This window comes from Microcaecilia unicolor, chromosome 5, assembly GCF_901765095.1.
Source record: "Microcaecilia unicolor chromosome 5, aMicUni1.1, whole genome shotgun sequence".
NCBI lineage: Eukaryota > Metazoa > Chordata > Amphibia > Gymnophiona > Siphonopidae > Microcaecilia > Microcaecilia unicolor.
Genome location: NC_044035.1, coordinates 55,522,581 through 55,549,727, shown reverse-complemented (window position 1 = coordinate 55,549,727; position 27,147 = coordinate 55,522,581). Strand labels below are relative to the sequence as shown.

Below are 27,147 nucleotides of genomic sequence, written 5' to 3'. Positions count from 1 at the left end.
AGTTATAGGGTAGAAGCAGACTATGAAAGATATCCTGTGAGTAGTACTGATGATGCAGGATGGTGGTTGGGTGAGTAGTTTAACTATGTGAGTTTTGTTTTTTTATGTATTTGTATATGATTGTTTTATTATGTATGTACTTTTGTAACCTGCATAGGTATAAGCGGGTTAGAAATGTTGAAATAATTAAATAAAATACCTGTGTAAGTTAGTAATTAGGCACCTAAATTTAGGAATTACCACTTAACGCTTGCTCTATGGCACATGTAAATGAGTGCACCTAATGCAGCAGTTAGGTGTCTGATAGTATTCAATAAATCATCTGCTTAAATAGTCAGAATGCCCATGACCCTCCCATGTGAACTCCCCCTTTGCAGTTACACACTAGAGCACTTCACCACAATTAGGCATATAACTTCCATTTTAACACTGAAAGTTGTTGGAATGTAATTGTATTTTACATGCATTGCCTGTCACCTATTATTTCTCTGTGATTACTCTGTGACCTCTGATGTGAATTACTTAGAGAGGTCACATAGCTATGCAACTTCCTGTGGGGGTTAGACACAGCACATGCAGCACATGGAGCACATGGAGCTCATGATCTCTCCTAACCTGAGAGGATCTATGGTGGTGTGAGCATCCATTACCATCTAAGCACATGGAAGGAGCTGATAATACAAATGTATAGTAATATGTATATATAAGCCTGTCTGATTATAATCTAACTACAAACTGTGAGTAAACAGATGTTTTGTTACTTCAACTTTAAAGTGACTCAGCAGTGAATTATTCAGGGGTGAATGAGAGAGAGATGAAGAAAGAAATTAACATTTCTAAAGCTGAAGCTGTGTGTACTAAAATCTGCTAATTATTTACTACAAATAATCCAACAAAAGGGTTATGGGCCCAGGGCTCAGGAATTGAAAAAGAAGAGAAATATTACCAGGCAGAAAAAAAGGCCACATTTTTCTCTTAAGTTTTAAAGGAAAGATTCAGTCTGTCTCTCTCTCCCCCCACACAGCAGACAGAAGGCTAAGAAAATGGCTGAGGGAAGAAATTCACCATTTTTCTATTCTCTCAAGGTGCCTAAATTAACTGAGTTTAATTATCAGCAGTGGGAATTAAGATTCATATGTTTCCTTCGAGCAAAAAGATTAGATATATGCTTAGATCAAGACAGAACAGCTGAAAATATGGCTGAATGGGACAATGCAAACTATTATGTGAAGTGCATGCTTTTGGAAGCTCTCTCAGAGAAACAAGCCATATTAGTGGAGGGAAAAGATACACCAAAGGACATTTTATATAAACTGAGAACTATGTATGCAACTACATATGCAAAGCAGCAACCAATTTGGCTGGCAGAGTTGAATGAAACCAAATTAAGGGATAAAAGTAAATGTAATGATCACATTATGCATCTTATGTCTTCATTTCAAAAGCTAGAACTTTCTGGAATTCCCATGTGTGATGCATTGAAAAGAGCATTTCTTTTTACCTCACTATCAAAGAAGTTTGATGTTTTTAGGTCTGTAAATGAGGCCATTGAAGGGCAATCTTTTGAACAGACAACATCAAAACTAAGGCAGGAATGCATAATAAATGATTCTGAGGAGATGTGTTCTCAAAGCAAGTCAGAGAGAAATGAAACAAATTTCTTGGCAAAGAACAGAGGAAGGCGGAGCTATGGGAAAACTCCACCCAAGGGCAAGCTGATTTGCTACTCATGTGGAAAGGAGGGACATGTATCTAAATGGTGTAAGGAAACACAAAACACTCCCTCTAGCTCACCTAAGCCAATGGAACTAAAGAATTTTCAAACCAGGAAATGTATGAAGGACAAAGATAAACACAAGGGCTTTCTAATGGCAGAAAAATCTTTGACTATGGTAAATAATAATTCAAATGAAAGTACTTGGATTTTGGATTCAGGGAGCACATGCCATTTAACCAATTGTAAGAATTTCTTTCAGGAAATGTGTCCAGAGGAAGGTATTCTTAAAACTGCAAACGCAGGGACTGCTAAGATCCAAGCAAAAGGTATTGGATTCTTAAAATGCAAAGTGTCTAATGAAGTTAAAGAAATTCCTGTAAGTGATGTCTTGTATATTCCCCAAGCAGTTTGTAATATGCTTAGTGTATCTACATTAGATAAGAAGGGATTTGCGATTCATTTTGAAAACAGTAAGTGCACAATCTCTAAAAATGATGAAGTGTATGCTGAAGCTTTTATGCATAATGATGTTTATAAACTGAGCATTTCAGGTGAAGCCTCACATCTGGCGCAAGTAAGGAAGAATGATGGTAAATGTAGTCTGGAAATCTGGCACCGCCGCCTGGGACATCGTGATTCTAAGGTGATCCAGGATCTTTACAGTAAGCAACTGGCCACCGGCATTCAGATAAGTGCAGATGCTGGTAAAATGGAGAAATGCATAGACTGTGTTACTCAAAAAGGTGTGAGACCCTCATTTCCTGCATACACAGGAAATAGGAGTAATAAAGTGCTGGACTTAATACACAGTGACTTATGTGGACCGTTTAATATCCCATCATTGGGAAATAACAGATTTGTGCTAATATTCTTGGATGATTTCTCTAGATATTGTGTGGCCTATTTGCTGAAAGAGAAAAGTCAAGTCACAGACATGCTGAAGAAATACGTAGCCATGGTGAGCAATAAATTTGAAAGAAAACCAAAGGTTCTTCAGACCGACAATGGTGGTGAGTTCACTTCACAAAGCATGCGCACATTTCTAGAACAAGAAGGCATTCAGCATATCACAACAGTAGCTTATACACCAGAGCAAAATTCTGTTGCAGAGAGAAAATTTAGGTCACTTGTGGAAATGACCAGATGTATGCTGTCAGATAGCAATCTCCCTAAAAGACTATGGGGGGAAGCCATTCTCACAGCAGTGTACCTACAAAACAGAATGCCAACTAAAGGCGCTGAGCGCACACCACATGAGACATGGCATGGTAGGAAGCCAAACCTGTCACACATAAGAACATTTGGAAGTACAGCATATGCTCATGTACCAAAGCAAAGAAGGCATAAGCTGGATTCCACAACAGAAAGGGGCATTTTAGTTGGCTATGCTCCAGGACACAAAGGATATAGAATTTTGAATCTGAAAACTGGCATTGTTGGCATAAGACATGTTACATATTTTGATGAAAACAAAAGGGTTGATAAAGGCTGGATTATCCCAGATGAGCCTTATCATCCAGAATATGAAACTAGAACCATAATAGACATGCCAGTGTATATAAATGCCATACCAAGGCAGATGTCTGAAAGCAACTCATCTGTTTCTAACGAGGAACAGGCAGAGGAAACAGACACAGAAAGGATCATTGAAGAAGACAGTACAGTTGGAGAAGGGGAATCAATTGGAGAAGAACTCTCAGATTTAGAGGATGCGGAAAGGTCAGACCAACCTGTTGTCAGACGCTCATCCAGGGAAAACAAAGGTGTTCCACCCCCAAGACTGTCTTACCTAACAAAGTCAGCAGAAGCTCAAGAGCCCTTAACATGGGATGAGATTGAGAAAATGCCAGCAGAAGAAGCTGCTGAATGGCATAAAGCTGCACAAGAAGAAATTGATGCATTGGATAAAAATAATACTTGGATTCTTACAAAATTACCTCCTGGCAAGAAAGCTATAGGATGCAAATGGGTATTCAAGTTAAAAAGGAATGCACAAGGAAAAGTGGAAAGGTATAAAGCCAGATTAGTCGCAAAGGGATATCTTCAAAAATATGGAGAAGATTTTGATGAAGTGTTTGCACCTGTAGTGAAACACACGACAATTAGAACACTTCTGAGCATTGCAGTCTCAAAAGGCATGCAAGTCAAACACATTGATGTGAAAACAGCGTTTCTTCACGGAGATATAACTGAAGACTTGTACATGGAACAACCAACAGGTTTCATAAATACAAAACAAAGACAGCTAGTGTGTAAATTAAACAAAGGTCTTTGTGGATTAAAGCAAAGTGCAGAATGTTGGGATGATAAATTGCATGAAATATTGACAAATTTAGGATTTAAGCAAGGTGAAGCAGATAAATGCTTGTACACTAGGTGCACAAATGGACAATATGCATACATTTTAGCTTTTGTTGATGATCTGCTCATTGCAAGCAAAAGTGAGCAAGAGTACAAGGACATTGTAAAATGTTTAAACCTCAATGTTGAGATAAAAGAACTTGGTAATGTGTCATACTATCTTGGTATAGAAATTGAGAAACAAAATGATGGTTCTTATCTTCTAAGCCAGAAGCAGAAAATAAATGAGCTTATTGAAAGTTTAGGTATGCAAGATGCCCAAGTTGTAAGCACTCCCATGATCACTGATTTTCTGAAGGATGAAACAGTAAGAGAACCTTTACCAGATAACATCCAATATAGATCAGCCATAGGTAAGCTTTTATATCTAGCTACCACATACAGGGCTGATATAGCAAATGCAGTAGGAATTTTGAGCAGAAGGGTCAGCTCACCTACCAAATCAGATTGGACTGCAGTTAAAAGGATGGTAAGGTATTTAAAGGGTACCATTGATTGTAAATTAAAGATTTCAGCCAATAGTAATCCAAAACTAATATGTTACTGTGATTCAGATTGGGCAGGGGATCATTCTAATTATAAATCCACAAGTGGATATGTGTTTATGTATGGAAATGTACAAATTTCATGGGCCAGTCATAAACAAAGTATTGTGAGTTTGTCTTCTACAGAAGCTGAATATGTGGCTGTATCGGAAGCGTGCAGAGAACTGATGTGGATTGAAAAACTTTTGCTGGATTTCGGAATAGCTGAACAGAGACCAATCCAGTTAATGGAAGATAATCAGAGCTGCATCCGACTGTCACAGAATGACAAGGTTCAGTCACGCACCAAGCACATCGCAACGAAATACCACAACGTGCGAGAGTTGGTGAAAGAAGGGGTCATCAGTCTACACTATTGTCACACCAGTGAGATGACAGCTGACATCATGACCAAACCGTTACCCAGAGAACATTTTGTGAATCTGCGTATAAAGCTTGGACTTTGTATGAATAAATAATTGCATGACAGTTATGCATGAGAAGGGGTTTGTTGGAATGTAATTGTATTTTACATGCATTGCCTGTCACCTATTATTTCTCTGTGATTACTCTGTGACCTCTGATGTGAATTACTTAGAGAGGTCACATAGCTATGCAACTTCCTGTGGGGGTTAGACACAGCACATGCAGCACATGGAGCACATGGAGCTCATGATCTCTCCTAACCTGAGAGGATCTATGGTGGTGTGAGCATCCATTACCATCTAAGCACATGGAAGGAGCTGATAATACAAATGTATAGTAATATGTATATATAAGCCTGTCTGATTATAATCTAACTACAAACTGTGAGTAAACAGATGTTTTGTTACTTCAACTTTAAAGTGACTCAGCAGTGAATTATTCAGGGGTGAATGAGAGAGAGATGAAGAAAGAAATTAACATTTCTAAAGCTGAAGCTGTGTGTACTAAAATCTGCTAATTATTTACTACAAATAATCCAACAAAAGTTAGGTGCCAAATTAGCACCAAACCTTTGGTACACTATCAGGCTTATTTTCGAAAGAGAAAGGCGCCCATCTTCCGACACAAATTGGGAGATGGGTGTCCTTCTCTCAGGGTCGCCCAAATCGTCATAATCGAAAGCCGATTTTTGGCACCCTCAACTGCTTTCCGTCGAGGGGACGACCAAAGTTCACAGGGGCGTGTTGGCAGCGTAGCGAAGGCGGGACTGGGGTGTGCTTAAGAGATGGGCGTCCTCGGCCAGTAATGGAAAAAAGAAGGGCGTCCATGTCGAGCACTTGGCCGACTTTACTTGGTCCTTTTTTCTTGCGACCAAACCTCAAAAAGGTGCCCAAACTGACCAGATGACCACCAGAGGGAATTGGGGATGACCTCCCCTTACTCACCCAGTGGCCACCAACCCCCTCCCACCCTAAAAAAAAACTTACATTTTTTTTTGCCAGCCTCAAATATCATATCCAGCTCCATGACAGCAGTATGCAGGTCCCTGGAGCAGTTTTAGTGGGTGCAGTACATTTCAGGCAGGCAGACCCAGGCCCATCTCCCCCTACCTGTTATACTTGTGGTGGTAAATGTGAGCTCTTCTAAACCCACCAGAAACCCACTGTACCCACATGTAGGTGCCCCCCTTCACCCCTTAGGGCTATGGTAGTGGTGTACAGTTGTAGGGAGTGGGGTTTGGGGGGCTCAGCACCCAAGGTAAGGGAGCTATGCACCTGGGAGCAATTTCTGAAGTCCACTGCAGTGACCCCTATGGTGCCCGGTTGGTGTCCTGGCATGTGAGGTGGACCAGTGCACTATGAATGCTGGCTCCTCCCACGACCAAATGGCTTGGATTTGGTCACTTCTGAGATGGGCGTCCTCGGTTTCCATTATCGCCAAAAACCGGGGACAACCATCTCTAAGGACGACCTAAGGATGACCATCTCTAATGTCGACGTAAATGTTGAGATTTGGGCATCCTCGGCCGTATTATCGAAACAAAAGATGGACGCCCATCTTGTTTCGATAATACGGGTTTCCCCGCCCCTTCATGGAGCCATCCTGCAAGAACGGCCCCAGGAAAACTTGGGCACTCCGTTCGATTATGCCCCTCCATGGGGCTCATTTTTGAGAGAGAAAAACATCCAAAATGTGTCATAAAGCAGCTTTTGGTCATTTTTCTTCTCAAAATGTCCAAATTGGTATTCTCAAAACCTATTTTGCAGTCGTTTATCTATGCAATTCGTCTGCAGTGCGTCCAAATCACAAGAGGGTATGTTGGGGGTGGGATGACAGCGAGCTTAAGGTGAGCTTAGGGCATTCCTAACACTTGGACTTTTTACAGCCATAACAGAACAAAATGTCTAGGGCTGAAACTTCAGCGTTTTGGTCTAGACCTGTTTTCTGTAGAAGCGCATGCCTTTGGGCTGGTGTGATGGATCAATATACCTTCTGTTTTCCTTGTGCTCCATGAGAGTGCTGCCCCAGCATTTTAAGATATATTGCTTTGGTTACAAAGACTGTTATTGTGACCCCTGAAGTAGGCGGTTTGTGCCGCCGAAACACGGACCATGTCGAGTCCTTGCCTACAACCAATAAAAGATTTTAGCACCTATTCCTGTGTTGGATCATCCTTTGACCAGCCTCTACTTTCTTCTACTTGTGTTGTTTCAGCATAAAGGTCCTTCCTGTTTGCTGTACCTGATTCAGAATAAGGCACAAAAAGGTGCCCTAAATGACCAGATGACCACTGGAAGAAATCAGGAATGAACCCCTTACTCCACCAGTGGTCACTGACCCCCCTCCCCCCCCCCCAAAAAATGTGAATAAAAATAGTACTCACCAGCCTCTATGACAGCCTCAGATGTTATAGTCAGGTCCATTAGAACAGCATGCAGGTCCCTGGATTAGTGTAGTGGTCGGTGGAAAGCACTGTAGCCAGGTGGACCCAGGCCCATACATCCCCCTACCTGTTATACTTGTGGTGGAAACCGTGAGCCCTCCAAAACTCACCAAAATCCTACTGAACCCACATATAATTGCCCCATCACCCATAAAGGCTTCGTAGTGGTGTACAGTTGGGAGTAATAGATTTTGGATGGCTCACCATACGATATATGGGAGCAACAGTGAGATGTGTACCTGACAGCATTTATATGAAGTCCACTGCAGTGCCTCCAGGGTGGCCCATTGCTCTCCTAGGATGTCTGGAGGACCAGTCTACTAAAAATGCTGCCCCCTCCTACATCCCAATGGCTTGACTTTCTATGTTTTTATGTGGACATTTTTTTTCAAAAATGGCCTAAAGAGGTAAATGCACAGAGCAAAAAACCTTGCTACAAATGTTATTTTTCGAAAATGGCTATATTTGCTATTTGGGTTTTGGGCAAAATGTCTAAAGTTGGATTAAGACATCATATTGAAAATGCCCCTCCACACAGAATGAAGGAGATAGAGTATTTCCACTCAAATTCACACAAATAAGAAAAAAAACGAGAGAGCGCATAAAAGGGGATGGCATGGAATGGCAGGTGCAACCCTGGCCACCTTTCTGGGCAGACTGAATGTGTGCGGAATGAAAGAAAGGATAGGGATGAGTGAGAACCAATGCCAGTGTTTTTGTGGGGCTTGGGAATGCTATGTTGGGGCTGCTGGGCTCTTGTTGTTTTTATGAGAGTCAGATGTTATGTAGTGGCTTCTCGTCCCCCGTAAAAGTACCGACATCCTTGGTACTGGGATTTTTGTGGAGGGTAGGAGATGTTGTGTCAGCTACTGAACCCCTATTTTTCTCTGGAGTTACCAGTCCCCGCTCTTTTCAGCTTTCGCTTTCTTTTTCTCACCCCCTGACTCTTAAAACTATAGAAAAAATTATTTTTTGTGTCACACTTTGCATGCATTTTTCAGAAGTTTGGGGGTACTTGCTACCTAAAAGTTTGAGAAGTAACGGTCTATTGCATTAAAAGACTTCTCGTTTCAAGTCCTGTATCATTTTCCAAGAAAGTCACATGGAAAACATGCATATGAGCTACACTGGTTTAGGAATAATTCTCTCACCCACCTACCATGCAAAATTCTACTGGTAGTATCCTGAAGGAGCACCTTACATATAGACATAAATCTGACAATGACATTTCTTCTTCAAAAAGTTGCTTTAACAGAGGGTCACTGACTAGATACGACAGAAACTACCTAAGAATCAGAACCCCTGAAAGAAACATGGCAATGAGAATCAATAGAGTTAGCCAAATAATGAGTTTCAGGTATTGAACGAGAAACAGAAAGGCCATTTCAATGAATATCTGATAAAGGAATAAACTCGGCTAATATTTTATATTGTACACAGGTCAAATCTACAGCTGAAAATCTGTTAAAACCATCAGCTTTAACTCTTCACTCCTCTCTGGTTCCCATGCTGTTTTTACTGTTCTTCCTATAGTCCCCAAAAGTAAAATCAGTTCCATAAGAAATAGGAGCAGGCCTGCCCTGAACCTGGAATGAGTGCTCTGTGCTGAAATGAAGGCAGCAGCACAGCAGCAGGCAGGAAAACACCAGTTAAAGCAATGTCAAACTCACAAGCACATATCAAGAACTCAGCGAGAGCAAGCAACACTGCAGGTTCAAGTCAGATCATAATGAGTAAAGCAGACGCCGGTATGGACCTGGGCCTCCTGCATAGGGACAGGACAGATTACCGGGATTCCAGCAGCGAGCAAGAGAGCTGTATCCGGATGCCAAAGCAGCCTTCCATCTCAATTACCAAACACCTGTCAAGCACCACATCTCTTTCATTTCCTGAAAGATATAACCTTATTTGAAAATATGGAAAGAAATTCACTGCAGTATGAAAACTTAATATCACAATAGGAATATTTGACTTGGTCATTTCAGAAAAAAATTTTAAGTTTTCTGTGATTGCATAATTTTGAAATGAATAAACAAACAAGCACAAAAGGGCCTCAAAGGTTGGAGCAGAGCACAAACTTTAATATAATGGACCGGACACGGGCCGTACTTCGGCGCTCCAAGCACCTGTCTCAGGGATCCAGGATGGGGTCCACAGAATCAACTCTTCACGTCTTCACGTTACAAGTTTAACTTGAAAACATCCTTTGTGTCTGAGTGGAACTTTTCTGTACTTTACACATCCACAGTGGCAGCATATGGAGCGCCGAAACACGGCCCGTGCCGGGTCCCTTTTATTAACGTTTGTGCTGTGTTCCAACCTTGGAGGCCCGTTTGTGCTTTGTTCCTTATTCATTTGATTTGTGTACTTTTGTACCCTCTCTTCTACTGTTCGTTTAATTTTGAAATGAACCATTATTTTCCATTGCATTTAGGGGATCTTTTTCAAAGCCACGCTAGCATTTTTGGCTGACGCTAAAAATCAGCATGTACTAAATGCTGAGACACCCATAGGAATATAATGGGCATCTCAGCGTTTAGCGCATGCTGATTTTTTAACGTGAGCTAAAAACGCGGCTTTGTAAAAGACTCCTTTAATTTATCTACATCTTCTAGAATGGAAAATAAATATTCTACTGGGAAAAAATGTGCTATGGGACTTTTGCCTAAAATGGCTAAATTTAAGAAATAGAGGAAAGCCCCATAACACTTTTTTTTACATAAGATTTTGCTTCCACAAGTTTCTGTGCATTTATCACATAGCATCTGGAACTAGTTGGGGAAATAAACTCAGCATTTGGAATGCAAATGAGATTCATTTCCAGTTTGTTTTCGAAATCTAAATTATTCAGATTTTTCAGGTCCATTAAAGTGATAGGATAAAGAATTATTCACCTTAACCATGGAGTTTTCCATCCATTTTTAATCAAACTTGCTTAAAACTTGCTGGCAGGCATCTGTTACAATTTTTCAATCCCCTTGATAATAAGACCTATATTCTGAAACATTTTACTACATACTCTTTGCTTTTTGTCTTTTGCATTATCAAATGTCCTTATAACAAGTTCTACTGTGGAAAAATGTCAAGGACATTTAGACAAAGGATAGCCAAACTTAAAAATAATTTAAACCATCAACAGATAGAATTTCCTTTAAATCACCATTGTGCTACTCTGTCTTATTCTTTTGAGTCACTATAATGTTGGATAATTGATCAAGTACTTATATTAGAAAGAGGAGGTAACTGTGATCCGCATTTTTTTAAATAATATATTTTTTATTGATGATTCAACATAACCAGCATCAATACAAGATGTCATATTCCCATCCATTAAATCATATGACAAGAGTATAAACATTTGACAATCAACTCCCACATCAATGGTTTTACATTTATATACCCTGCTCCCCACTCCCTTTCCCCCCCTCCCAGACCTCCCTTCCCCCCCTCCCCACCCCCACTTCCCCTTTCATCCGCCCTTTCCGCCATGGCATTCCCAGCCCCTACTCAGGTTCTGTGATTAAGGATTACATTCAAATGTAGCCATTCATCTGCTGACGGGTTAAATTTCCCCCAGCGGCGATCGGTCAGTTTTTCCATTGATGACACCACTCTGAGTTTCATTATCCAATTATGTATGGTGGGACCCTCTTTCTGCTTCCAATTCAAAGCTATGATAGTTTTCGCCGCCGCCGCCACAAGTCCCATCCGTTTAATTCTACATTACCATCTCTTCCCTTTTCTATTGCCCCAACCCAGTAAGCACCACTTGGGATTGTGATCCGCATTTTATGGCAAACAGAACAAAGATGAATTTATAAGTTAAACATCATGCAATGTATCGGACTCAATGCTCAGAGTGTGGATTCATTATAACAATATTCTGTGAACTGTACTGTTGTCAAGCGTATTAGCATATTCACTGTACAGCCAATGCACAAAATAATTTCTCTTTGAATATATAGGGGGGGGGGGTCAATATTGAAAGCCCGCCCATCACCCTAGCCAATGTAGTTTGAAGTGTCAATTTATTGTAGTTCTTTTCCTTTTTCTTATGATGTGCAATTTTTGATTTATGAAAACCACAGAGATCTGCCAGTTAGCCTAGGCAGTACATTAAATTTCTAATAAACTATAAAGTGATTTAACCAGCCAGAAACGGCTCCAGGCTGGTTAAATCACTTGTACGGGGCTGTCTGCTGATATTTAGGGGTGCTTAAGTGGTTATTGCCACACTGAATATCACCACTGACCACTAAAGTGAAAGGCAGCTATTTTGTGGGTAATCCAGGGACGGAGTCAGCACTTATGACATTAAGTACCGATATTCAGCACTTAACCGCCTAAGTGAAGTGGCCAAATCGGTCCTGTCTTTACGCAGTGTTGCTTAGGTGGTTAAGTGCTGAATATCACACTTAACTGCATTAGAGTCAGCCGGCTGCATAAACCTGAATATTCAGTACTGGCGCCCAGACTTGGACCAGCATAGAATATTTTGTAATAACACTGCCGGCAGCAGAATATCTACCCCATATCTGCCTATGGATTATAGAACGAGCAGTCATCAGTTGCTATTTTTCGTACGCAGTATAGTATGACTCAGCACTGAGGCATATCCAGAACTTGTTCCAATGACAAATACAAATGAAGATGGTCTTTTAATCTAAATGAACCAATAGGATTCGATGCATAGCAGGAATAAACTGGGGGAGGGGGGCTTCAAACCTCTACATGACAGTGGCACACAGACCTCTCAGCCAGTGCCTGGTCACCCAGGGCCCTTCAGCAGGGCCTGGACTGATCTTACATGCCCATAGGGAAATAACCTTCTCAGGGGAACAACAGGGCTGCCGAGAGACCCAGCCAGGCCTGGGGCAGGTCCGGACCACTGCGCCCAACCCCCCCCCCCCCCCACTTGGGCCGCTGCCACCGCTGCACTGCCCCACTTGGACTACTGCTGCACGAGCTTGTGCTGCCCACCCCCTTACCAACTGCTGCTGCCCTCTCCTGCTCCTGCTGCGTGTGCTGCCCAGGACCCAGATGATTGCATTAATGCGCACTCGGCTCCCCCCTGAGGACAAACATCTATCATATCCTTGGCTCCAGGGATCCCTGCTATGTCATCTCACTGGCGCCACAGATCAGAGATGTCCCCCAAGTAACAGCCGGCAGCCCCTTGCTGTTCCAGTCCTCCAACAGCCAGCTGCACTACTATGCAAGCCAAGTAGAATGTGTTGATCTCAACTGCAAAACTTTTATGTTTCAACAATTTTTTATTGAAGGAACAACAACTTGATAGTCCAACATTGCCATATACAAGTAACACATGCATATCCAAGCCACCGAAATTTTGTCCTGTCTCCCCATGCCCCAACAAGACTTTTTCATTTTCTCCCCCCCTTCCCCCATCCGAGTCCCCCCTCCCAAATCGTCTTTAAGTTCCCAACTTTTGCTAACATTTTATATAAAGCAAATTCAACACTTCACATTGACCATTGTGCATTCCCCAACCTATATGTGCCCCATGAAATAGACAGCACTACCCACCTTCATCAAACTTTACATTATCCAAAGACAATATGAACATCCCAGCCCCCCTACCATATCCCCCGGAGTAACAGACCCCCTATGTACCCCCCATTCATCCTTCCATCCCCATAACCCCCAAGAACGCCCCCTTTAACCCCCCCACAACCCCCTAACCTCCTGACCTAGTATACTCTCCCCAACCCCCCTATACCTAACACTTCCCACCCAATCCCCCAACCCTCACTTACTTGTGCTGACCAGGACCAACCCCCAACTATAACCCATTAACTACCAAGCTCCTCCCCTTGGGGGACAGAGCCGACAAACATGGGCCACAGAGCTTCAAAAACCCCACCCTCCGTTTGGCAGACCCTCTGGCCTCCTGCACCTCCCACACCATCAATTGATGTAACGTTCCTCCAATGCCAAAAAGCTGGGGGGCAATCTGACACCCAGCATTACTGCAAAACTTTTAAACAAACATATCACCCTCCAGCTGCCACACAGTCTTTTTTTTTCAGTCTTAGTATTTTTATTGATTTAATTACAGAAGAACAACATAATACAAACCAGTGTAATAATAATAATGTACATATTTTAGAAAGTGTAAAGAAGGGGGGAAAGAGAAAAAAATGGCTGGGAGGCCATTCCACGCATCCACCATTCTTTCTGTGAAATTGTATTTTCTTAGATTCTTCCTAAGCCTGTTTCCTCTTAACTTCATTGTATGCCCTCTCATTCCAGAGTTTTCCTTCATTTGAAAAAGGCTCGCCTCCTGTGTATTAACACCACTGAGGTATTTAAACGTCTCTATCATATTCCCTCTCTCCCCAGACAGTGGAACATAATCTAAGGGCCCTAAACTAACAAAAATATTTATTAAAAAGAAACATTTTTAACTGCTTCCTAAATGCCACAAACTCAGGGATAACATTCTAGAGGGAAGACGGCTCCAAATGTGAACCGCAAAATATGAAAAGGTAGCTGAAAAGGTTTGTTTAGAACAGATACCATGTGGAGTAGGAAACTGTAAAAGCAAATGATTTCTTGAGGAGATATTCCTGGACCATCACAATAAACTTAAAAGATCTTTCATATAAGAAGGTACATCTCCATACAGTATCTTAAACATAAAAGTGCAAAACTTAAAATGTAATCTGGCTTCCGTTGGAAACCAATGGAACCTAAACAGCAATGGAGTAGCCCTTCCAAAATTACGTTCTGAGCAAATAAGACAAGCTGCAGTATTTTTTTATCGTTGAATTTTTCTCAATAGAAGCTTAGAGCATCCCAAATAAATACTACTGCAGTAGTCCAACCGACCTAGTATAAAACTCTGCACAACTAATTTGAAAGCTTCTTCATCAAAATAACTCCTAACCCTTTTCAATTTTCTCATCATATAGAAGGTTTTCTTTATAAGAGCTTGCACTTGTAAATCAGGACATATTATGTGTATTAGTCAAATTTATGCCCAATAGATTCAGACTGGCTTCACATTTTAAGATGGGCAGGGAGGGGGCTTGGCGTATGGGCTCAGGAAGTTTATTCCAAGCATAGGGTGAGGCGAGGCAGAAAGGGCGGAGCCTGGAGTTGGCGGTGGTGGAGAAGGGTACTGAGAGGAGGGATTTGTCCTGTGAGCGGAGGTTTCGGGTAGGGGCGTAAGGGGAGATGAGGGTAGAGAAGTAATGAGGGGCTGCAGATTGGGTGCATTTGTAGGTTAGTAAGAGAAGCTTGAACTGTATGCGGTGCCTGATCGGAAGCCAGTGAAGTGACTTGAGGAGAGGGGTGATATGAGCATATTGGTCCAGGCGGAAGATAAGACGCGCAGCAGAGTTCTGAACGGATTGAAGGGGGGGATAGATGGTTAAGTGGGAGGCCAGTGAGGAGTAGGTTGCAGTAGTCAAGGCGAGAGGTAATGAGAGAGTGGATGAGAGTTCGGATGGTGTGCTCAGAGAGGAAAGGGCGAATTTTGCTAATGTTATAGAGGAAGAAGCGACAGGTCTTGGCTGTCTGCTGGATATGCGCAGAGAAGGAGAGGGAGGAGGCGAAGATGACTCCGAGGTTGCGGGCAGATGAGACGGGGAGGATGAGGGTGTTATCGACTGAAATAGAGAGTGGAGGGAGAGGAGAAGTGGGTTTGGGTGGAAAGACAATAAGCTCAGTTTTGGCCATGTTCAGCTTCAGGTGCCGGTTGGACATCCAGGAAGCAATGTCGGATAAGCAGGCCGATATTTTGGCCTGGGTTTCCGCAGTGATGTCTGGTGTGGAGAGATAAAGCTGGGTGTCGTCAGCATAAAGATGATATTGGAAACCATGAGATGAGATCAACGAGCCCAGGGAAGAGGTGTAGATTGAAAAAAGAAGAGGTCCAAGGACCAATCCCTGAGGAACTCCAATAGAGAGCGGTATGGGGGTGGAGGAAGATCCATGCGAATGTACCCCCATCGTCTCTTCGCCACCCTTAATTCCCTCCTTAAAGTGCCCTCCACTCCCACCCCACCCCTCGCTCTCTCCTCAATCACTGGCCGATTACTTCCACGACAAGGTGCAAAAGATCAACCTTGAGTTCAGTACCAAGCCATCTCCACCTCCTCACCCTTCAACCCTCTCCCTCAACCAATCAACCCAAGCCTCCTTCGCCTCCTTTCCTGACATCACCGAGGAAGAAACCGCTCACCTTCTTTCCTCCTCGAAAAGCACCACCTGCTCTTCTGATCCCATCCCCACCAACTTACTTAACATCATCTCTCATACTGTCACCCCCTCCATCTGTCATATCCTCAACCTCTCTCTCTCCACTGCAACTGTCCCTGACACCTTCAAGCACGCCGTAGTCACACCTCTTCTCAAAAAAACCATCACTTGACCCCACCTGTCCCTCCAACTACCGCCCCATCTCCCTCCTACCCTTCCTCTCCAAAATACTTGAGCGCGCCGTTCACAGCCGCTGCCTCAATTTCCTCTCCTCTCATGCCATCCTCGATCCACTTCAATCCGGTTTTCGCCCTCTACACTCGACAGAAACAGCACTCTCTAAAGTCTGTAATGACCTGTTCCTTGCCAGATCCAGAGGCCACTACTCCATCCTCATCCTCCTCGATCTATCCGCCGCTTTTGACACTGTCAATCATGATTTACTTCTTGCCACACTGTCCTCATTTGGGTTCCAGGGCTCTGTCCTCTCCTGGTTCTCCTCCTATCTCTCCCACCGCACCTTCAGAGTTCACTCTCATGGATCCTCCTCCACCCCCATCCCGCTATCTGTTGGTGTTCCCCAGGGATCTGTCCTTGGACCCCTTCTCTTCTCAATCTACACCTCTTCCCTGGGCTCCCTGATCTCATCTCACGGTTTCCAGTATCATCTCTATGCTGATGACACCCAGTTGTATCTCTCCACACCAGACATCACCGCTGAGACCCAGGCTAAGGTATCAGCCTGCTTATCTGACATAGCTGCCTGGATGTCCAACCGCCACCTGAAACTGAACATGTCCAAGACCGAGCTCATCGTCTTTCCACCAAAACCCACTTCTCCTCTTCCTCCACTTTCTATCTCAGTTGAGAACACCCTCATCCTACCCGTCTCATCTGCCCGCAACCTTGGAGTCATCTTTGACTCCTCCCTCTCCTTCTCTGCGCATATCCAGCAGACAGCCAAAACCTGTCGCTTCTTCCTCTTTAACATCAGCAAAATTCGCCCTTTCCTCTCTGAAAACACCACCCGAACTCTCGTCCATGCTCTCATTACCTCTCGCCTTGACTACTGCAACATACTCCTCACCGGCCTCCCACTTAGCCACCTATCCCCTCTTCAATCTGTTCAGAACTCTGCTGCATGCCTTATATTCCGCCAGAACCGATATACTCATATCACCCCTCTCCTCAGGTCACTTCACTGGCTTCCAATCAGATACCGCATTCAGTTCAAGCTTCTCCTTCTTACTTACAAATACACTCAGTCTGCTGCCCCTCACTACCTCTCTACCCTCATCTCCCCTTACGTTCCAGCCCGAAACCTCCATTCACAGCACAAATCCCTCCTCTCATTACCCTTCTCCACCACCGCCAACTACAGGCTCCGCTCATTCTGCCTCGCCTCACCCTATGCTTGGAACAACCTCCCCGAGTCCTTACGCCAAGCCCCCTCCTTGCCCATCTTCAAGTCTTTGCTTAAAGCCCACCTCTTCAATGCTGCATTCGGCACCTAACTCTTACCTTTCAGGAATTCCAGACTGCCCAATTTGACTGCCCCTATCGGTCTGACTGCTCACGCGTCTTTTAGATTGTAAGCTCTTTGAGCAGGGATTGTCCTTCTATGTTAAATTGTACAGCGCTGCGTAACCCTAGTAGCGCTTTAGAAATGTTAAGTAGTAGTAGTAGTAGTAGTAGTAATACTCTGAAGGTATGGTGGGAGACATAAGAGGAGAACCAGGAGAGAACAGAGCCCTGGAACCCAAATGAGGACAGTGTGGCAAGAAGTAAATTATGATTGACAGTGTCAAAAGCGGCGGACAGGTCAAGGAGTATGAGGATGGAGTAGTGACCTTTGGATTTAGCAAGGAACAGGTCATTACAGACTTTAGTAAGTGCCGTTTCTGTTGAGTGTAGAGGGCGAAAACCGGATTGAAGCGGATCGAGGATGGCATGAGAGGAGAGGAAATCGAGGCAGCGGCTGTGAACGGCGTGTTCAAGTATCTTGGAGAGGAAGGGTAGGAGGGAGATGGGGCGGTAGTTGGAAGGACAGGTAGGGTCTAGTGATGGTTTTTTGAGGAGTGGTGTGACTACAGCATGCTTGAAGGTTTCGGGGACAGTTGCAGTGGAGAGAGAGAGGTTGAGGATATGACATAGTAACATACATAGTAACATAGTAGATGACGGCAGAAAAAGACCTGCATAGTCCGTCCAGTCTGCCCAACAAGATAAACTCATATGTGTATACCTTACCTTGATTTGTACCTGCCTTTTTCAGGGCACAGACCGTACAAGTCTGCCCAGCAGTATTTCCCGCCTCCCAACTACCAGTCCTGCCTCCCATCACCGGCTCTGGTACGGACCGTATAAGTCTGCCCTCCACTATCCTCGCCTCTGTTTTTAACTACCCCTCTATAGACCCCCGGGGGATCCTTCCACACGGAGGTGTACAGAGGGTTTGTGCTTCTACAATCTGTTTGAACGCCTCCCTGAATTCCTGTGATACCCCTTCCCATGGGTACCGGCGTTGGGGAGGCATCAGAAGGCTCAGTTCAAATCTAATTCCCATGACCACAGCTTTCTGTCTATCAGGATCTAAGTAGATCTTTGGCCATTTATGTTCCCACATATATTTTATTAAAAACCAACCCAAATTAGTTCAGGGACTGAGTGTCACTTGTGTGTGTATTACTTTGTAGAACAAATGACAGATAGAGAATGAATAGAAATAAAGACAGAAATAGTTCACAGAAATAAAGTGTTTATTCTTACCAAAATCAAGTCTTCAATTTGGTACATTCATCAGACATATTCTAGGTTCAATTGCACAGAGCTTCGCCCTTGGAGAACCGTTGGGGAATGTTCCAAAGATCTGTCTAATTCTCATCTCTTTTATAGTCTTTCGTCCCAATACAAGTCTATGGAGAGGGATTTTTTTCTCTAATATTACTTAATCTATGAGTCATGACCTCCGGTCAGGTGCCCACCTGCCCCTCCTCCCAAAGATTGCTTAATAATTTCAACTTTTACACTTTCACTTCCTCTTTTCTGATCTTATGACAGAGATCATGTGTTTTTATATCTTATGATACCAGGAGCCATTTTCTCAAATACATTCTCCATCTTAAGAACCAAACTTTTACCATTTTTATCTCTAATTTCCTCATCTTAAGTGTTTCACTCAATTTGAAAGTTGTACCAGGTTTCTTTAAGATTCACCAAGCAGGCCTGCTTTTGCAGGCTCTCTGCTATAAGGCCATCAGCAGGTTATTAGGCCTAGTTAGTACTTTTCAGCTGTTCCAAGCTGTGTAGCTTGGCCCACCACCATTCCAGTGGATAGGTCTCAAGCTAGAACACATATTAACACCTCCCAACCACCAACCTCTCTTCCCCCACCTGCTCCGCCACCCAATTTCAGCTAAGCTTGACAGATGGGGGGGGGGGGGGGTGACAGTAGGAGAGATGGTGTTTAGTAAGTTGGTGGGGATGGGATCAGAGGAACAGGTGGTGCATTTCGAGGAGGAAAGAAGGTGGGCGGTTTCCTCCTCGGTGATATCAGGAAAAGAGGAGCAGGAGGCCTGGGTTGGTTGGTTGAGGGAGTGGGTTAAAGGGTGAGGAGGAAGAGGAGGAGGTAGCTTGGTGGTGAATTCAAGGTTCATCTTCTGCACCTTTTCGCGGAAGTAGTCAGCCAGTGATTAAGGAGAGAGTGAGGGGGGGGGGTGGGAGTGGAGGGCACTTTGAGGAGGGAGTTAAGGGTGGCGAAGAGACGACGAGGGTTGGAGCCGAGAGAATTGGTCAATTGGGTGTAATAGTCCTGTTTGGCAAGGAATAGGGAGGACTGGAAGGAGGATAGCATGAATTTGTAATGAATGAAGTCGGTATGGGTGCGAGATTTCCTCCAGAGGCATTCTGCAGATCGGGCGCAGGAGCGAAGGTATCGGATTCAAGGGGTCAGCCAAGGCTGGGGATTAGTACACTTTGTGGGACGGGCGATGAATGGTGCAAGGGTGTCCAGAGCAGAGGAGAGAGTGGCATTGTAAACAGAGACAGCCTTGTCGACAGACTCGGAGGACATGATGGAAGGGAGGAGATTAGAGATGCTAGAGGATAAGGTGGGAGGGTCGACAGCCTGGAGATTCCTGAAAGTAGTGGTTAATGTTGGGCGGGGCTGAGGGGGAGGGTGATGAAGTGTGAAGGTGATCAGGTGATGGTCAGAGAGAGGAAGGGTTGAGGCACAGAAATTGGAGGGTGAGCAGGTCAAGACAATGGCCAGTTTGGTGAGTAGGGGTGGTGGAGCTTAGATGGAGGTTGAAGGAGGTTGTCAGAGTGAGGAACTGAGAAGCGTAAGAGTCGGATGGGTCATCAGCGTGTATGTTGAAGTCTCCAAGAATGATGGAAGGAGATGAGGGTTCAAGAAGAACGGAGAGCCAGGCATCAAAGTCGGTAAGGAAGGAAGGGAGGGACTTATTAGGAGGTCAGTAAATGACTGCAACTCTGAGTGGCAGCGGGTAGAATAGATGGATGGAGTGAACTTCAAAGGATGAGAAGCAGTGAGACTGCGGTAGGAGGAGGGGTTGAAAGCTGCAGGAGGGCGAAAGTAGAAGCCCGATGCCTCCACCGTGGCCAACTGGGCGGGGAGTGTGGGAGAAAAGATAACCTCCATGGCATAGGGCTGCAACTGAGGCAGAGTCGTCGGGGGTGAGCCAGGTTTCAGTTAGGGCGAGCAGTTGAAGGGAACGGGAGATGAAGAGATCATGAGTTAAAGAAAGTTTATTGCATACCGAGCGGGCATTCCACAGGGCACACGAGAAGGGGAGGGAGGAGGGGGGGAGGAGGGGAATAGAGATGAGATTGGAGACATCCCAGAATCGTTTACAAGGATAGGATGAGGACAGATGTGGGGGACCTGGATTGGGATTGATGTCTCTCGCGAATAGCAGGAGAAGGAGCAAGAGAGTGCGGAGGAGGCTGGGGGAGGTAGGGCGACGAAGGCGACGAAGACAGGATGCGCTTAGGAGGAAAGCAAAGATACACTACAGGAATGACAAGTTCTCTATAGACTTGGCTCCAAAATACCTTTAACGCGTATACTGTGATATGTGGCTGCAGCAAGAATCACAGAAGAAAAATGTTGCCATTGATGTGTTGCCGTCAAGAAAGCACTTTTGTATGTGCCAATAAAAGACTTCAAATCTAAGCTAAAAGCCCACCTTTTTGATGCTGCTTTTAACTCCTAACCCTTATTCACTTGTTCAGAACCTTTATTTTACCATTCTCACTTTAATATTCCCTTATCTCTTGTTTGTCCTGTTTATCTGTCCTAATTAGATTGTAAGCTCTGTCGAGCAGGGACTGTCTCTTCATGTTCAAGTGTACAGTGCTGCGTACGTCTAGTAGCACTTTAGAAATGATAAATAGTAGTAGTAGTAGAATGGGGATGGGTTAATGGCAGGAAAGAAGTGTTGAAGGTTGAGAGCTAAGAAGGAGGAGGGGGATAGGAGAGATGGTGAGGTGGTGAGGGATGGGGTGGGTAGGGTATTGCAGTAGTGAGCAGGACGGGAGATGACATGGATGGGCAGTGAGTTCCTGCGGTAGACAGCGGTGGGGGGAGGGGGAAAAATTAGGAAGGGACAGGGCAAGGAAGAGAATGTGTATGGGGGCCATAAGTAGTGACTGAGGTGTTTACGGTTACATATGTAGTGAGTGAGGTGTTAGGCAACAGATAGAGCAGGAAGGCAGGACTGGAGGCTTAAACTGGAACAGCAGGCAACAACTTGGAGAGATGGGCTGGCGGGTGGTTTGACAGCCAGATTGGTGGGTCGGGAGGTAGGTAGGAGGGCTGGCAGGGAGGTTGGTAGGTTGATGGGTGGGTAAGCAGGCAGGCAGGCAGTAGGTTGATGGGTTGGGAGGCAGGCAGGTTGATGGGTGAGCTGGCAGGCAGGTAGGTTGATGGGTTAGGAGGCAGGCAGGTTGATGGGTGAGCTGGCAGGCAGGTAAGTTGAAGGGCTGGCAAGCCGGCAGGTGGGGAGGGAGGTAGGTAGTGCAGGCTTGAAGGCAGGCAGGTAGTTGTGCAGGCTTAAGGCAGGCAGGCAGGTAGTTGATGTGCTGATAAGCAGGCAGGTTGGTTGATGAGCTAGCAGGTAGGCAGGCCAGTAGGTTGGGGCTGATGCGATGTGACTGGAACAAGCATCAAGGGCTGGCAAGCCGGCAGGCGGGGAGGCAGGTAGGTAGTTGTGCAGGCTTGAAAGCAGGCAGGCATTACCACCCGCATTGGTGCCTCCTCCAAAATGGCACCTGACCCCCTAACAGTTGTCTCATGGTACTACCATACTTAGCAGTGCTATTTTGGAGGAGATACCAATCTGAGTAGAGAGGAACCACCCACTGCCACTGTGGATGACCTAATACAGTGATGGCGAACCTATGGCACGCGTGCCAGAGAGGGCAAGCAGAGCCCTCTCTGTTGGCACGCACGCCGTCGCCTCAGCCAGTTCCAGCCCCCCCCCTGCCCTCCGAGCACCAGGGCCCACCTCCGAAATTTAAAAGTCATACCTGGTCCGGGTTAAGGCAGCGTTGGCGGCAGCAGCAATAGTGAAAAGCGTGCTGACTCGGCGTGCCTTCAGCCTTCCTTCCTTTCTGTCTCTCAAGCTCTGGTCCCGCCCTCATTTCCTGTTTCCGCAAGGGCGGGACCACAGAGCTTGAAAGACAGAAGGGAAGGCTGAAGGCGTGCCAAGTCAGCACGCTTTTCACTATTGCTGCTGCTGCCGCCGACGCCTTAACCACGGCCAGGTATGACTTTTAAATTTCGGAGGGGGGCCCTGGAACTCGGACGGAGGGAGGGTGGGCTGCTCAGGAAAAGCTTTTGTCTTTGACGCCATTGGAACTGGAAGGGAAAGGGGAGGGGGGATCCTAGCCCTGGAACTGGGAGGGAGAGGGGACCCTGTGGAACTGAGGGAGGGGGGATCCTGTTGAACTGGGAGGGAGGGGGACCCTGGAACTTGGGGGGGGGGGGCGAACGAGAGGGAGGGGTATGAGGGGGAGAGGGAGGGGGGACGAGGGGGAGGGGGGAAGGGAAATGGCACTTTGCGATAAATAATTAGATTTTGGGTTGCTGTTTGGGCACTCGGCCTCTGAAAGGTTTGCCATCACTGACCTAATACCTCTGCAAACCCCCGGGAAGGGCATGGGGAGGTCAAATTTATGTAGCAGGGGGCAGAGTTTACTTGGCACAGGGCAGGACTGGATGGGGGGTTCAAGGGACTGTTGCTAGGGGCCCTGCATTCATAAAGGGGAAGGCAGGTATGAGTTGAGGAGTCTGGTTCTAGCATGGGGAAGGGTGCATTGTATCAGGTCTCGGGGTGGATGGGTTGGTGGGAGGGGGATTGGGCAGGGATACTGAGGGAGGTGGTGGTGTGCCCGGAGTTTAGGGGTTATTTCTGTTATCAGCCCGCAACATAACCTGGGAACAGCCGTCCTCTCAGGCACTGCATGTAATGTGGTGCCTCTGTGTTAATGCAGGACAGATAGTTGCCATGTCCCCTGCATTTACTGCATGGTAATTTTTGCATTACCCACAAAAGTTACTGCAGTTTAGTTAAAGGACCCCTTTATTAGGCATAAATATGGGAAGGCCCCTTTTCCTGGGCTAATTTTTTTAATGTAAAAGTAGATATACAAGTTCACTTTGAAAATCCAGCAAAGGTCACAAAGTAAAAAAGTATGTGCATGCTTTTCACAACTGTTGGTAATTTAAAAATTACTCTTTTGTAGGCGGTTCTACTTTTGGTGCTTACAGTGTAGTTGAAGGAGGGCACAAACTCACTTCCCACTGTTAATGCAATGCAAAACCATTGTATCTCAAACTCTTGATTATAGTTTCACTTTCCTTTACAGTTTTCTACAATAACTTTCTACTTACGTATATGGCAGGAATAAGAGAAAGAAAATAAGACAAGAAGAGTCTGCCCTGTTTCGGTAACCTGCCCATTGAACCTACACTTTCTGTAAAGTGCCGGTGCCACTGTCATCCTGTTCGCAGCCAGGCTTTCCCCGCCCGCTGGGAGCGTCACAGACTAGTGCCTCATCCCTCATCCCCTCCCCCAGCTGTCTCTCTGCAAGTCACATGGGCCCAGCATCACATGCCATTGCCCGCATGCATGCAGGAAGCAAAATAGAGAAACGCAGCAGGGAGAACTGAAGTGCTGCTGCAGATGGAGTGGACTTATTTTGGACCTTTGGTGTTTCTTGTAGCTGGATAGTAACCTTCTGTCCCTGCCAAGTAAGTTACCGTCCTTGCTCGGGGATGAAGTCAGTAACTTGTACGAGACGCCAAGGTTTAAGTGGAAGTTCATACAGTTGATTCCTGGTGTGGAATTTCTGCCAAAGAAATTATGTGAAATAGATCATAGGAAACTGGTGGGTAATCTGACCTAGGATTACAACAACAGAGTTAGAACAGTATGACACAGTGGATATGATATCCTTCATACAGACCTCAGAGTCAGTGCAGGTGAGTAAGGGTAGTTAATTAGTGGCTATTCCAAAGCTAAGTTCAAATTTAAGTTATATTCAGCTTACGTGTACCACCTGCATTAACACATATCAGTGTGAGTTCTTGTCAGGCAGGAAAATACTGGTTGTTTGTGTGCAGTTATGTGTGTCCTGTGGGTAAGGGGCACTTACATATGCAGGTGCACAGGGTAAGGTAGTGTGTAAGTGAAATGGTGCATAACTCTAAGGGGTGTGGCGCATGGGTGTCACCAAACCAGACACACAACTTATAGAGTACTATTAGTTATGCACTTTGCATGGTGCACTTAAGCACTCACACTTTTTCCAACTATTCACCTGACATGAATGGTTGTGCCTATACGCAGCTTTACTCTAATATTATATAATGTCTTGAGCGCATCCAAATGCTGATATAGAATATTTACTCAGCATGCACCATTTTGTCTACATCGAGGCAACAAGTTATAGAATTGCGCCCTTAGTAACTAAACCCCATTGAGAATTGGGGGGGGGGGGGAGGAGGAGGGATTTGCATTAAGTAACACATTGATACAAATGATATAAAATTATATAATGTATGTTAACACAGCTAGTAAACGAGACTCTGTGTACCTGAGGTAGTAGGACTTGGGTTTGCTTTTCCAGATGAGGGGTAGATATGATGGGAAAGCCTTGCCTCAAGGCGCTAGTTGTGAGGTGCTTGAGATTTGCCAGTTGTTCAGAATTTCCCCAGACTTTACAGAATTTCAGGCTAAGCAGTGGTGGATCTATGGAATGTGGATGGAATATGGGGTGATGGGGCGAGGCGGCCTTTGTAACTACACCAAAGCCCTGGCAGTGAAGGAGGTGCCATGAAGAACAGGCTGTTCCTATGGAGTCTAAGCAAAACAGCAAAAGTAGAGGCTGACAAATGCACAAACCAATAGGGAGATAATATCAAAAAACAGTTTATTCAGAATATTCATATCAAGGCTCCTCCTGTTTTCTTGGATTTCCTATAGAGTCTAGCCATTCCTCACCCCTACTCCACCTCCTCACCAGTGGCGTTCCTAGGGGGGGGGGGGCGGTGGGTGCGGTCCGCCCGGGTGCACGCCGCTGGGGGGGGGGGGGGCCGTGGGTGCCTGTCCATCGTTCGTTCCATGCTCCCTCTGCCCCGGAACAGGTTACTTCCTGTTCTGGGGCAGAGCAAGAGCATGGAACAAACGAAGGACAGGCGCGCACGACACCCCCCCCCCCCCCCCCCCCCCAGCGGACATGAATCATTTGAAGTGCCTGACCTGGAAGCATTTTTGCTGGCAGTCAATGAACTGCAGGCCCTAGTAGCTGATCCACCTTACGCTAAGTTTCATCATCATAGAGTAGTTCTCCGCAAGCATCCTGTTCTTTCTAAGGTGTTTTTGGAGTTCCATCTTAATCAATCAATTGTCCTTCCAGTGTTTTTCCCACAACCTCATCCTGGCAAAAGTGCACTGCACACCTTGGACTGCAAGAGAGCCTTGGCCTTCTACCTGGAATGAACTAAAGCCTATAGACAGTCCACCTAGCTTTTTGTTTCTTTTGACCCAGATAGAATGGGGCAGCCATTGGTAAACTCACTATCCAGTTGGCTAGTGGACTGCATCTCCTTTACTTATGCCGAGAATGAGCTGACTCTTGAGGTCCATGTCACGGCTCATAATGTCAGAACCTGACTGTGTCAGCCCACTTGAGGTCAGCTTTCATTGAGATTTGTAGAGCTACAACTTAGTCTTCAGTCCGCACATTCAATCTCACTACTGTCTTGATCAGAATACCCGATGCGATAGCTGGTTTGGTCACAAGTCCTGAAGAGTTTGTTTGGTGTCTAGAATCCAACTCCACTCTCCTAGGCCCATTCTTTTCTGTTTCAGGCTTCACAGGCCTGTTTTAATTGGCATTGCTAGTGAAAGCCCTGTTGACCATTGTTTTCAGTGAAACTGGTAACTAGGGATTCCCCCATGTAAAAAGACTATATCCCGCTTGTCCTTGGAGAAAATGAAGTTGCTCATTTGTAGCAAGCAAGTGTTCCCACCTACCCTCCTACTTCCCCTAGGAGTTGCATTCTTTGTGCTTTTTTATCCAACTGCATGAAATGCTCCTGCATGAAATGGGAAGGCACTCATGCATTCTTGGTAGGGGCCTGCCAAAAGCTTCTAGAAACTACAGAATGCTGGCAGCATTCACACCTGGGTTCTGACGGTAGCGTTACCCACATGTGAGAATAATTGTTCTGCTGTTCTCGGAGAATACTTGCTGCAGGTGTAAGTGGGAGCTCCCACCTTTGATCCCTCCCATGCTCTGCCACTTGTGTATGCCCCCTTTGCAAATATATGTTGTGCTCGTTAAGTGAGTATTTGCAGAATAGCATTTAGGTGTCTTGCTAACATTTACACGTGTACATGTGAGCACCTAGGTTATAGAATTGCTCTGTTAATGGGTTAGCTTGAGGATCCAAATTTGGCCAGTTTGAATCTTTCTAAAAGGGCCTGACAGTGAGCCAGCCTTTGTGCATTTTGAAAACATCTGAACCTTTGAATATTTGTAAGCCTGAATCAATCCAGACTTGGATTCAAAGCAGATTGCAGGTGAATAGGAGTCATAACCAAACTCTGTAAGCCACATTGAGCCTGCAAATAGGTGGGAAAATGTGGGATACAAATGCAATAAATAAATAAAGTATTCACAGATCTGACAATGGTTATGACCCAGACTGGAAGAGATGTATGCATTCCTGGTTGGACCATTTTAAAGAATGCTGTGCTTATCTCTCTGATCCAGCTGTAGAAATCAAGATGGCAGTTGCTGGGTGACCCCTTCCCAAAGCCCTTTAATCAAACGTTATAACAGAAAAATTGGTGTTCCCAACTTTATCTGGTTAGCTATCCAGATAGTAGTTTGAATATCACTGCTTGTTGCACTACCGT

At 45.1% G+C, this 27,147-nt stretch overlaps 1 protein-coding gene across 2 annotated transcripts in view; it reads left to right on the top strand.

The window, feature by feature from the left end:
- Positions 1–23,814: 23,814 nt before the first annotated feature.
- HPS1 (HPS1 biogenesis of lysosomal organelles complex 3 subunit 1) overlaps positions 23,815–27,147 on the top strand; it is an 84,651-nt gene continuing 81,318 nt past the window's right edge. For both annotated transcript variants that reach the window (XM_030202914.1, XM_030202913.1), the window contains exon 1: positions 23,815–23,972. The gene's annotated coding sequence lies outside the window, so the exon portion shown is untranslated. The remainder of the gene's footprint in view (positions 23,973–27,147) is intronic.